The sequence below is a fragment of the Sapajus apella genome, unplaced genomic scaffold (genome assembly GCF_009761245.1).
Source record: "Sapajus apella isolate SASKATOON/1434 unplaced genomic scaffold, GSC_monkey_1.0 scaffold99, whole genome shotgun sequence".
NCBI lineage: Eukaryota > Metazoa > Chordata > Mammalia > Primates > Cebidae > Sapajus > Sapajus apella.
Genome location: NW_022437039.1, coordinates 3,848,032 through 3,860,569, shown reverse-complemented (window position 1 = coordinate 3,860,569; position 12,538 = coordinate 3,848,032). Strand labels below are relative to the sequence as shown.

The following is a 12,538-nucleotide window of genomic DNA, read 5'->3' as shown; positions in this document are numbered from 1 at the left end:
CTCTTATAACATCATCAGTTCTTGTGAGACTTACTCACTATCATGAGAACAGTATGGGAAACAGTATGGGAAAGACATGCCCCCATGATTCAATTCCCTCCCACCTGTTCCCTCCCACAACTCATTCAAGATGAATTTGGGTGGGGATTTAAGATAAGATTTGGGTGGGAAGATAGCCAAACCATATCAACTGTTAAACAGAAAAAAGTAGTATCATATATACATATACAGGTACATATATATTGTACCTATGTCTGTACATATGCATACTAATAGGTATATACATATATACAGGTAGGTGATATTTAAACAATATTATATATACGTTTGTAGATGTGTATTTATTGATCCATCTTTTTTTATACCCATGATCTCTAAATATTTTTGTCAATATATAGAAAATAGATACTATCCATAGCAGTTTTTCCTAGGAAGGGAAGTACATTTAGAAGGCTAGTGTGGGTTGGGAGGGGAATTTTACCTCTCTCTGTACTTTTGTATGTTTGATCTTCTTGGAGCAATTATATCTGTATTTTCAAAGAATAAAATAACTACACCATCTACACTAGAAGCAAAAAATTTTTGAAATACTTTTTAATAAGATTCTTGTCACATAAATCACAAAAATTTATTGTTTAAAAAAGCAAAAACTGAAAACAAAAAGTATATGGAGTAAAAAAAAAAAAAAACTGTTCTTTTGTTTTTTGTTGTGTTTTTTTAGACAGAATCCAGCTCTATTGCCCAGGCTGGAATGCAATGGCGCAACCTCAACTCATGGCAGCCTCTGCCTTCAAACACCCTTTGTCTGCAGATTCGTGTTTCCAGCTAAATAACTAAAGAAGAAAATCCACTAGCTTCCTCACAATGTGATTTTCCACTTCTGTACTCCCAATTTTGTCCAGTTTTCTCCCATAATTTCTTAGGCATGAGTCCTATGGGATTTGAGAAATTTATATTTTCACGAATGCTATATCTCTTGACATTATTGTATTCATGAGAACTTTTTTTTGCGGTGAGGTTTTAAATTAAAACGCTGGCTCAAATTGGCTTAAGCAAAAAAAGGAAATGTATTCATTCACATAAGTGAAACAAAATCTCAGAATAACTCTAGATTGCAGCAGGGATACATTCGTAGACTTGGGACTCAATCTTAGCTCTATGGTCTTTTTATGAGGTTAGCCATGTTCTTAGGGAGGGAGAGAAATGGCTAGCAATTTCAGGCTCAATATGTTCAGTTTCTAACAGCTTTATCAAGAGTTCTGAGACTGAATCTCCCTGGAGAGACTTGAGCCACTTGTTCATCTATGAGCCAATCCCTTTGGCTGGGAGATGGCATTATGCCAACTAGCGAGGTTTAGGTTCCATACTCAACTCTAGAGCTAGGTAAGGAGCCAGCTCTCTGGAAGGATGGAGGGAAAATGCAAGAGAGGTAGTCCCCCAAGAAAAATGCAATTATGGGAATAGAGGATGAGGAAACGGACACTGGACAGATGAAAACAATGGTTGTTTTGTGAAAAAGATCTCGCCATGAACAGAAGTGATCTGGGACTGACCCAGAAAGTTGTACATCTAGCCTTCAGCCTCCCCCAACTTACCAAGTGGCAGCACCACCGGCTGCATTCAGAGATTGGTGCAAATTCAAGTGTTCTCAGATTGAGTTTCTTTTTAATTGCTGTTTCATCAGCTTAGAACGTGCTTCCCCAGATCCCCCTCATCCTTTAGGTCTTGGCTGAAACTTCATCAAAGTCATTAACTAAAGGCCATGTGAAGACCATCACTGGTGTAAATTCCAGTAGTGAATTTCAGTGAATTCACCGGCATCACATTCAGAAGAGGCTCTAGAGCTGTGTTGTCCCAGATGACAGCTGCTGGCCACATGTGGCTATTCAGATAAAATTTAAAATTCAGCTCCTTGGTAGCACTACCTTTAATGTGAGAGATCAGTAGTCACATGGAATTAGCGGGTACCTTATTAGACACTGATGATGTAGAACATGAGTGTCACTGCACAAAGGTCTATTGGAAAGTGCGATTCTGGAATCTCTTCTCATTCTCCTCTCCCTCTCAAAGACTGAAAAATGAAGAACGGCATGTAACTGAACTAGGAAAGGCCAAGTGACCGCTGAAGGCCTCCCAGGCTCCAGAGACTATGATCGTATTTACAATGAAAAAAACAGATGAATGCTCAAGCAGGAAAAGTTGTGTTTCTTCCCCCTCAAAACTACAAAGGAAAAATTCTTTATTTTTTCTGTTGGAAAGAGACAAAGGGCTACATGAAAACAATGACAAGGAGAGGAAAACGAAATCAAATGCCATTTGTTCTGAAGGGTTGTTACTAAAGTTTCCATATCTAAAATTGTGCTTTTTAAAAAAGTTTAAAAAAAATTTCAATCGCTTTAGGGGTCCAAGTCAGTTCTGATTACATGGATGAACTGCATAGTGTTGAAATCTAGGATTTTAGTGCACCCGCCACCTGAGTAGTATACATCTTACCAAATAGGTAGTTTCTGCTTCCTCATCCCCCTCTCTGAATGCCAAAAGGGGCATACTAATAGCTTAGCTCCCACTCACAGGTGACAACATGAAGTATTTTTTGATTTCAGAGTTAATTTACTTAGAAGAAACCTCTACCTTCACCCAATTTGCTGCAAAAGACATTATTTCATTCTTTTTTATGGCTGAGCAGTATTCCATGTTATATATGCCATATTTTCTCTATCTACTCACTGGCTGATGTGCACTGAGACTGCTTCCATATCTTTGCAATTATGAACTGTGCTATGATAAATGTATGAATGCAGGTATCTTTCTGATACAGTGACTTCTTTTCCTCTGGGCAGAGACCCAGTAGTGGGTAGTGGGATTGGCTGGATTAAATGGCAGGCAAACTTTTAGTTCTTTGACAAATCTCCATTCTGTTTTCCATAGAGGTTGTCCTCATTTATATTCCCACCAGCGTTCCCTTTCTTCTTAAACTTTTGTTCTAATTTCAGGGGCACATGTGCAGGTTTGTTACACAGGTAAACTTGAGTCATGGAGATGGGTATGTCACACAGATTATTTTATCACTCAGGTATTAAGCCTAATACCCAACAGTTGTTTTTCCTGATCCTCTCCACAATAATAAAAGATAGTTACACATAGGCTTACCAACAAACTATATTCGCTATTTCTGGTGGTCGACAAAATGGATTTTGTTGAGTGCAAAGTAGAGTTGAGACATATACTGTGTTTGGATCAAACCCAGCTCTTGGCCTGCAGAACTGAGTGTGTTCTGGAATCATTTTGTTCCTGCAGCCTTTAGTCCATTCCCTCCCTTACCATGTGCCAGCACCATGTGCTGCATTCAGAGCCTTGTGAAAGCTAAAATGTTCTCAGGTTCCATGTGTTTTACTTGCTATTCCATCAGCCTAGGGCACGCTTCCCCAGATCCCCTCACACTCTTTAGGTCTGCTTAAACTTCATGTCATCATGATTTTTTTTTTCTGGAAGCCTTAGCCAACACACACATTATGATTCTCCATTACAACACCCCATGCATTTACTCTTTTCTTTCTTTTTTTTGAGACAAAGTCTCACTCTGTTGCCCAGGCTAGAGTGCAGTGGTACAGTCTCGGCTCACTGCAACCTCCACCTTCTCAGTTCAAGAGATTCTCCTGCCTTAGCCTCCCTAGTAGCTGGGATTACAGAATCCAGTCACCCTCCCTGGTTATTTTTGTATTTTTGGTAGAGACAGGGTTTCATTATGTTGGCCAGACTGGTCTCGACCTCCTGACCTCAACTGATCTGCTCACCTCAGCCTCCCAAAGTGTTGGGATTACAGGAGTGAGCCACCACACCCAGCTCATGCATTTACTCTTAATAATTATCAACTCTAATTGTTTGGTTTACTCTTTATTTCCCCTACTATATCTAAGTAGAATGTAACTCCCATGGGGTCCGAAACCATGCCTGTATTTCCTGTTGTTGCTCCTATGTTAAGTGGACGTTCAATAAGCATCTGTGGGTTGAATGAAAGAATGGACAGAGAAAGACAGGTGGAGAGGGGGCTAGGAGTTTTGCTCATCAAGCCAGCCTGCATTACCTGCTGGTAACGTAACTAAGAATGGACTACCAGCCACTGCTTGGCCCTACGACCTTTAGGACTTAAAGTATTTTAGGTTTTCCCTTTAAAGGGGTGGGCCATTTTGAAAAATGCTGGGCTTGATCATTTGTACATAGATTGAGCAAAGTGAGACAAACTTGACTGCTTTTAAGTTCAGCCAATTTGCATGCCAGTTGCTGTCATTAAAGTGAGATGAAGTGAGGGAGAAGACATTTAGGGCATCTAGAGCTTAAGGTGACTAGGGATTACCACCTTTCTCTCTACATAGGCAAAGGATGGGAGACACAGAAAAATGCACATACATTTGAGATCATGTTATGAGTGATTAATAAGGTCACCCAATTACAGTTTATCACCCTTCACAGCGTGCAGACAGCATTAACATCCTGCTACCTGATTCCCTGATGGCCACTGTAAAGAAACTTACAGATTCAACTTTCTCTAGACTTCATTAATATTGGGAACCATAGGATATATACAAATAGTAAGCACAGGTTTCTGAACATAAACAGGGACTTCAATATGCAAATGAAATAGAGGAATTTCAGAAGATCTTTAGAAGTTATAACAAAAGACCATGTGCTATTCCCACATTTACTGTTTGTGTGTAATCGGTCCAGTGGTTTTGGAATGAGAAAGGTGGTATTCACCTAAAAGAGGCAAAAATTCTAATAAAGAGGTAGAGTCTAAAACATACTTGATACTTTGATGAGAGGTAGAAGAGAGAATGAAATAGGTAACTGGTGAGACATTGGAAAGGCAAGTGGTTGTTGATGAATAATGGTGAATGATAGTTGACTAAGAAATTACTCCAAGCTAAACTCATTTTCTCTGTTGCTACAACCCAAGTTAATCAGGTTGGAGGAGAGGTCAGAAATCACATATCTAACATTACGCTTATGGAATCTTCATTAATAAGACAGGTATACAGGCCTAATGAAGATACAGTTTGCTGGTTAAATAACTGTGCCAAAGAACACTGAGGAAATGGTTTGTTTTTCACCAGGAAGGTGATCACAAGTGATAGGCTACAAGTCTCAAGCCCTGACCCCATCCTGGTCAGTGGTTTTTCCAATGACTTTGCTTCTCACTAACAGGAAGCAATTATGATAAACCATTTATTGATTAATTCACTTCTTCACTTAATAATTATTTAATATTTTCCATTTGATAAACATTGAACTGAAGGCATTAGGTGAGCAAAGATAAACTGGACATTTTCTGCCATAAAAAAAAATCAGTTTAGAGGTGGAGGAAACAGTAGTCTGACATTTAACTAAATTCTCATAACGCAGTCCTGCTATATTGTAGGATCTCAATAAATACCCACTCAATGAATGTGGCATCCTCTATCTTACATGTTTCTATTTGCACTGGGTAAATTTCTTTGCTCTATTCCTCTACCTACATCTGGAGAACTCCTACTTGTTCTTCAGGTTTCAGCTCCGACACTATCCTTCTCAGAAATTCTTTCTGGACTCACTTACTCCCACCCAAGGCAAAGAGAGGCATCCCCTTCTGTGTGTTTTCAGAGCCACTATGACTCTGGTGGCACCTGGTGTTTATTTTGCAATTGCCTGTTGATTGCCTGTCTCCTTGACTGTCCTTATCCCCCTGAGGTCAGGCTCTTTGCCTTACTATTTGAATCTCTAGAACTCAACCTATTCTGTCGTACATTGCTGGGGCCCAAAGCAAATAATCAAATGCCAAGTTTAATGGAGTTCTAATACCAGGACTAAATATTGATGAAATGACCTTTGCTGTTCCTTTCACCTCTAAGAGTCTTGAGGGGAATTAAAATATGGTAGCCTAGGGTTTCAATCCTTGAATATAATGTTTGTGGGAGTATACGTTCTAAAGGGGTCACACTGGTGAGCCATAAACTAATCCAAAAATCTAAACCTTTTCTTTTGTCCTTACAGGTATGTAACCTGTAATTTCAGTCAGTGGTGGTATGTTCAATCAAGTAGTGTTTGCTAATATTTCACTTCTAAGTGCACTAGTAAGGCTTGCTAAAAATTACTAAGAAAAAGCCAACATTGACATATTACTAGTTTACTTAAGACCAAAGGTCAGTATTTTCACAGAAGTCTGGATTCTATACAACACTGAAAGTACAACCTATCGCTTTCTATGTAATAGGTCATTTGCAACTTTTTAAGTATTATTTTGTCTAATTCTAATTAGAGCCCCATGGAATTTTTATATATTGTTACTACATTTTACAGAGGGGAAGACAGAGGTAGCAGAAAAACTAAGTTAATTTCCTAAGGTAACTCAGCTAGCAGGAGATAGAACCAGACTTGGACATCAGGCTCCAGAGCAATCCTTTGAACGTCTACACTATATTTCATCTTGGCATATGTAGAGTTGTCGAGCTTGAGGGGCCCATGAGAAGGCTGGCATTAAGTGGGCTGTGGCTGAACAAAAAATGTCAGAAATGAATGACCTTCAGTCTAGAGGTAAAGACAACGTGGGATCAGAGTGAGGAAGAAGGTACCTACTTGTAATGAGATTTGTAACTGCTTTGAGTGATTGTTATATAGATGGTACAGTAGCAAGAAGGAGAGAGAAAGAGAGAGAGAGAGAGAGAGAGAGAGAAAACTTTAAGCAGATATTTAAAAACTAAAAACTAACAGTATAAGAGATGCAAAGACTAAATGTAAGCCTGCTATAGAATATTTTCCTAAACATATACAAGTGATGTTTTCAGACAAAAGGCTTTAACCAAATACCCAACCGTCAGTTCTCTGAATCATTTAGCTCTTGTGACTGATGAAATTGATTACTCTTCCCCGCAATTACCTGGGCTCCAAATTTATTGCTCATTTGCCTCCTTTACTTCTAAAGTACAGGTCCCCATTTACAGTTTGATCAAAGTCATCACGATGAATATTTTCAAGGCACTGTCAGTTGTGGTTGTGCTGATTTTTAATGATAGCCCCCTACTAATCAATAGATAATTTAATTAGAAAATGTGAAGCTGTAAACTTTAAGGTTCTGTTTGGTATGTTCTTATTAATTGGAAAGATGGCTCAGTCAATTTTTAGGGAGAGAGCTGGAAGGATCTATCCATTAAAATCCAATCCCTACAGGTGGCAGTGACCAGAGGCAGCACTACTTGCTGGGAACATACACTGTTGGCATTGGTTCCAGTTGGACCCTCTGACCCTACTCCTTGTGAAATAAGTGACTGCTTATCTCTGTGTCTTGCATCAAGGCTATGCTTTGCCCTAACCTCTCCGACAGCTATTTTTTGTAACCTAAATACAAACGTTGCAGAGAAAGGGAAGGATGGGATCTCTACTCCAGTTCATGATTTTATTTTGTCTTACCTAAGTCAAACTACTTCTTCAAGTCAGTCTACCAATGCAGAACCAGGCTGAACGCTAAACCATGGAGAAGGCTAACAATTCCTTCTAAAACCATCTACTGCTTACCTTTTCACCTACCACCCAGTCCATGGTGATTGCTGGTATCCTTGGTGTTTTATCTCATTTTTTCCTTAAGGATACATGCAATTCCCAAACATTAAAATATCACTTGTGGTAACAGGAAGAGTTAAAAGATAGCTAAGATGTTGAAGAACTCCATTTGCTTTAAAAACAAAAGATTGAAACCATCTGGATTGCCCTTCCACCTTAATAGCTAACAGAAACAGAGGTGTCAATGCTCTCCTCTACCCTTTAAAACAATTGCCTTTTAAAGCCGTTTACAGTTTGTTTTCTGCTTTAAAAAAAACCGAGGAATTTATTACAAACTATCTAGAGAATAAATACCCAATGAGCCAAACAAAGCAATGCTTATCCTGGTGCATATATTTTTTTTTCTTAAGAAAACAGATTTCTACTGTCCTTTATCTTTTAATGAAAATAAGATCACACTGGGTTTGGACTCCCTGAGCCACATGCTGGCCTTTTTCTGTGTCATTGACGATTCTTCCACCATATTACTATTAATACTCTTGAAGGCTACACATTCAGAAACTCCACAAGGACTGATACAAAATATCCTCTCAACTAATATTTGTTAGATGATGAATAAATAAACTAATGAGAATTCCACTGTAGCCTTACACCATACTTGATTTCATCAATTCCCTGCTCTAGCCCATTTGGGTAATTTCCACTGTCTTGCTATTATAAATAATTTAGCAATGAACATCCTGATAGCCACATCTTGGCACATATCCCTTATTATTCCTTTAGCATAAATTCCTCAGCATAAATTTAGTCAATGAAAAGTAATGCACTGTTATTCTATTAAAGGGTATTATTAAAATGGAAATTTAAGAAAAGGCAGAGAGAAATTGAAAACGGGTAATGGATCTAAATAAATCTCTACCCATAAAAGAACAAAGGATCTGTCAAAGAAATACTGAAACTGGAACTCATATCCTAACAATTAAAACCACAGCAACTGTCAGATGGACAAAAACTGAAAACACACACAGACACACACACACACACACACACACACACACACACACGGGACTGACATATCAAGAAATAAAGTTGGTTGAATAAAAAATTAATTGGGGCTGGGCATGGTGGCTCACACCTGTAATCCCAGCACTTTGGGAGGCTGAGGCAGGCAGATCACCTGAGGTCAGGAGTTCGAGACCAGTCTGGCCAACATGGTGAAACGCTGCCTCTACTAAAAATACAAAAATTAGCCAGACTTGGTGGCATGTGCCTATATTCCCAGCTGCTTGGGAGGCTGAAGGAGGAGAATCACTTGAACCTGGGAGGTGGAGGTTGCAGTGAGCCGAGATTGTGCCACTGTACTCCAGCCTGGGTGACAGAACAAGACTCCATCTCAAAAAAAAAGAATTGATAGTAACATGAAACACCACTGATTCTACTTCATTTCAATTTTCTTTTCAGTAGAACATAATCATGTTCCCTGTTTCATAACAGGACCTTTAAATTCAAGAAAGAAGTGACCCATTCTTGTGACAATATGACCAGCTCATTATTGTCTAAAGAGATATAAGTTCAACACCCATTCTCCTAGCATAATATAATCAGTAGAATATAATTATGTTCCCTATTTCATAACAGAAACCTTAAATACAAGAAAGAGGTGACCTATTCTTGTGACAATATGATCAGCTCATCTTTGTCTGAAGAGATTTAAGTTCAATATCTATTTTTCTAGCCCCAAAAGCAAAGGGTTTTCCTCCTTCTGAACTCTTTCCCCCTACTCCCTGAACACAGGTCACCTTCAGTCCATCAATTTTATGAGGACAAGTTTTCTTAGGGTAAACACATTACCCAGAATAAAAATATCTTTTAAAAAATTTCTAAGGGATGACGGTCCCTGTTAACCCCACGCCGCAAGTTATAAAGGGCCCGCAGTCAGACTCCTAGGCAATTAACATAAGGATTTAGTGTACAATGTATTTTCTTTTCAATTAAAAATGACTAAATTGGTGGTACGTCTTGCTGCTGACCCAATCTGTGCTTTTAAAGTCTTAGGCATAAAATATGTGCGTTATAGAATCAAGAAAATTTAGTTGCTTGGTACAGTTTGAGATGTTTTAGAGAGCATGGTTATATTCTGTATTGAATGATATTTAAATTCCTCTAAGATATTCTAGAGCTGGACTCTCACGTCAATTAATCAGTGCCAAGGCTCTGTCTAACATTTTGCTACAAACTGGGTTCAATTGTAATTTGTCAACTCTAGCACCCGTTGCTATGACAAATAGCTTCGGTCTGGTTAATCTTTTGAACATAATAGCATTCTGCTACTTTGATAAATCTATTACGTTGTGGTTTACATATGCTTGGAGGAAAATTTTTACTGGGACATTTTACACTAAATTATCTCTAGTTTATACTAACAAAGCAAGCAGAGGACTGATTCTGATGGTGGCTTCCCAATATCTCAACAACGCCAAGTTATCTTGCATCTCAAATCTCACAGCAAGACAGTAAGAGGATAATACCTGAAGTCCAACCACACTGTTTCAAAATCATGAAGCCGCATTTACTTACTTGGATCATTTACTTAACTTTCTATGTCCTGATTCTTCTTACTGGTATAAAGACCGTAGTTTGAACCGACTGCTTAAGGTTGTGATAGTTCAGTGTAATTAAGGACAGTGTCTGGTGCATTAAAGACAACCAGTAAGTCCTGGATATTGTTGTAATTGTTTATCATCATTTTGTTCCTGATATATAATAATTGTATACGTTTACAGGATACATATGATATTCTTATACATGCACACAATGTATTATGATCAGGGTAATTGGGGATATCTATCACCTCAAACATTTTGTCATGTCTATGTGTTGGAAACATTTCAAAAATCTTTTCTTCTAGATAATTTGAAATGTATAATAAATTGTTGTTAACCATAGTCGCCATACTATGCTGTGGAACACTAAAACTCACTCCTATCTAATGGTATGTTCGTATTTATTAATGAGCCTCCCCTCATCCTACCTTCTCCACCCTTCCCAGCCTCTGGTAATCACCATTCTACTCTCTATCCTCCAGAGATCAACTTTTTTAGCTCCCACATATAAGTGAGAACATGTGGTACTAGACTTTCTGTGCTTGGATTACTTCAGTTAACATAATGGCCTCCTTCCAGCTCCATCCATGTAGTTGTAATGGACAGCATTTCATCCTTTCTTATGGCTGAATAGTATTCCATTGAGCATACATACCACATTTTAATCTAATCATCTCTTAAAGGATATGAGGCTGATTTTATATCTTTGCTACTGTAAATAGTGCTGCAGTACCTAGGGGTATGCAGGTCCTTTGAGATAGTGATTTTCTTTCCTTTGAGTAAATATCCATAGCAGGATTTTGCTGGATTTTATGGTAGTTCCACGTTTAGTTTCTTGAGAAATCTCTGTATTGTTTTCCATATTAACTGTGCCAGTTTTCATTCCAATCAACATGCATGAAAGTTCCCTTTTCTCCACATCCTTGCCAGAACTTATTTTTTATCTTTTTGATAATAGCCATTCTAACTGGGAAGAGATGATACTGTATTGAGGTTCTGATCTGCATTTATCTGATAATTAGTGGTGTTAAGCATTTTTTTATACCTGTTGGCCATTTGTTTGCTTGTTTGTTTTATGACAGAGTTCCGCTCTTGTCACCCAGGCTGGAGTGCAATGGCACCATCTCGGCTCACTGCAACCTCTGCCTCCTGGGTTCAAGTGATTCTCCTGCCTCAGCCTCCCGAGTAGTTGGGATTACAGGCACCCACCACAACAACTGGCTAAAACTTTTTTTGTATTTTTAGTGGAGACAGAGTTTCACTATGTTGGCTAGGCTGGTCTCAAACTCCTGACCTCAGGAGATCCACCCGCCTTGACCTCCCAGTGTTGGGATTATGGCATGAGCCACTGTGCCTTGCCTGTAAGTCTTCTTTTGAGAAGTGTTTATTTAGATCCTTTTCCCATTATTTTAATGGGATTATTATTATTATTATTGTTATGGAGTTGACTGTGTTCCCTGTCTTCTATTCCAGATATGACTTGACTGAAGAGCTTACAGATATTTGCTCCCATTCTACAGATCCTCTCCTCCTTTCATTCATTGTTTCCTTTGCTGTGTCAAAGTTTTTTAGTCTAAGATTGCCTATTTGTATATTTTTGCTTCTGTTACCTGTGGCTTTGAAGTCTTAGCCATAAAATCTTTTCCCAGGCCAGTGTCTTAATGCATTTTACCTATGTTTACTTCTAGTCATTTTAAAGTATCGGGTTGCAATCTTTAATGCATTCATTTTGAGTTCATTTCTGTATATGGTGAGAGAGAGGGTCTTGTTTCATTCTTTGGCATATGGATATCCATTTTTCCCAGCACTATTTATTAAAGCATGAGTCCTTTCCCCAATCTATATAATTATTACATAAAATCAATTATATGTAAATGGTAGTAAAGTATATATTTTTTTAATGGTAGAAAATGTTTAGATTTTTAAAGTTTTCTACAATGAATGACCAAATAAAACTTGCAAAAAGGGTTTTGCTGCCAACAGAGGTGGTCAGTTCCCAGGTGGTCACTCCCCAGGAGGTACCTCATTGAGTATTGTCATCCAAACAGGGCTGATGTGATTGCAGAAGTAGGCACTTATTGACCTCAGCTAGCAATTTGAAACTGGCTGTAAATTGTCCCTTTCGGTCTTAACACACAGGATGTTTCTACATGGGAAAAGTGCTTCGGCTGCAGTTTTTGGCAATACATTCTCAAAAAGTCAATTTCACCTTTTGGCAGCTCTGAGACAATCCATATTACTTCAAGTATAATCGTTCCGAATAGGGGCAACAGTTAAAAGGAGGGGAAGAAAAAAAAAGAAACCCAAAAGTACAGGGGGTGACAAGTAGTTCTTTCTGAATAACAGGGAAGTAATACTAGAAGAAAACAACTCTGTCGTATTATATTTACAGAAAAGTGATTAAA

The 12,538-nt window shown here is 38.4% G+C and overlaps 1 protein-coding gene across 1 annotated transcript in view; it reads right to left on the bottom strand.

Annotated features, from left to right (window-relative positions):
* Positions 1-12,538, bottom strand: part of RBFOX1 (RNA binding fox-1 homolog 1) — a 2,532,432-nt gene that overhangs the window by 953,655 nt on the left and 1,566,239 nt on the right.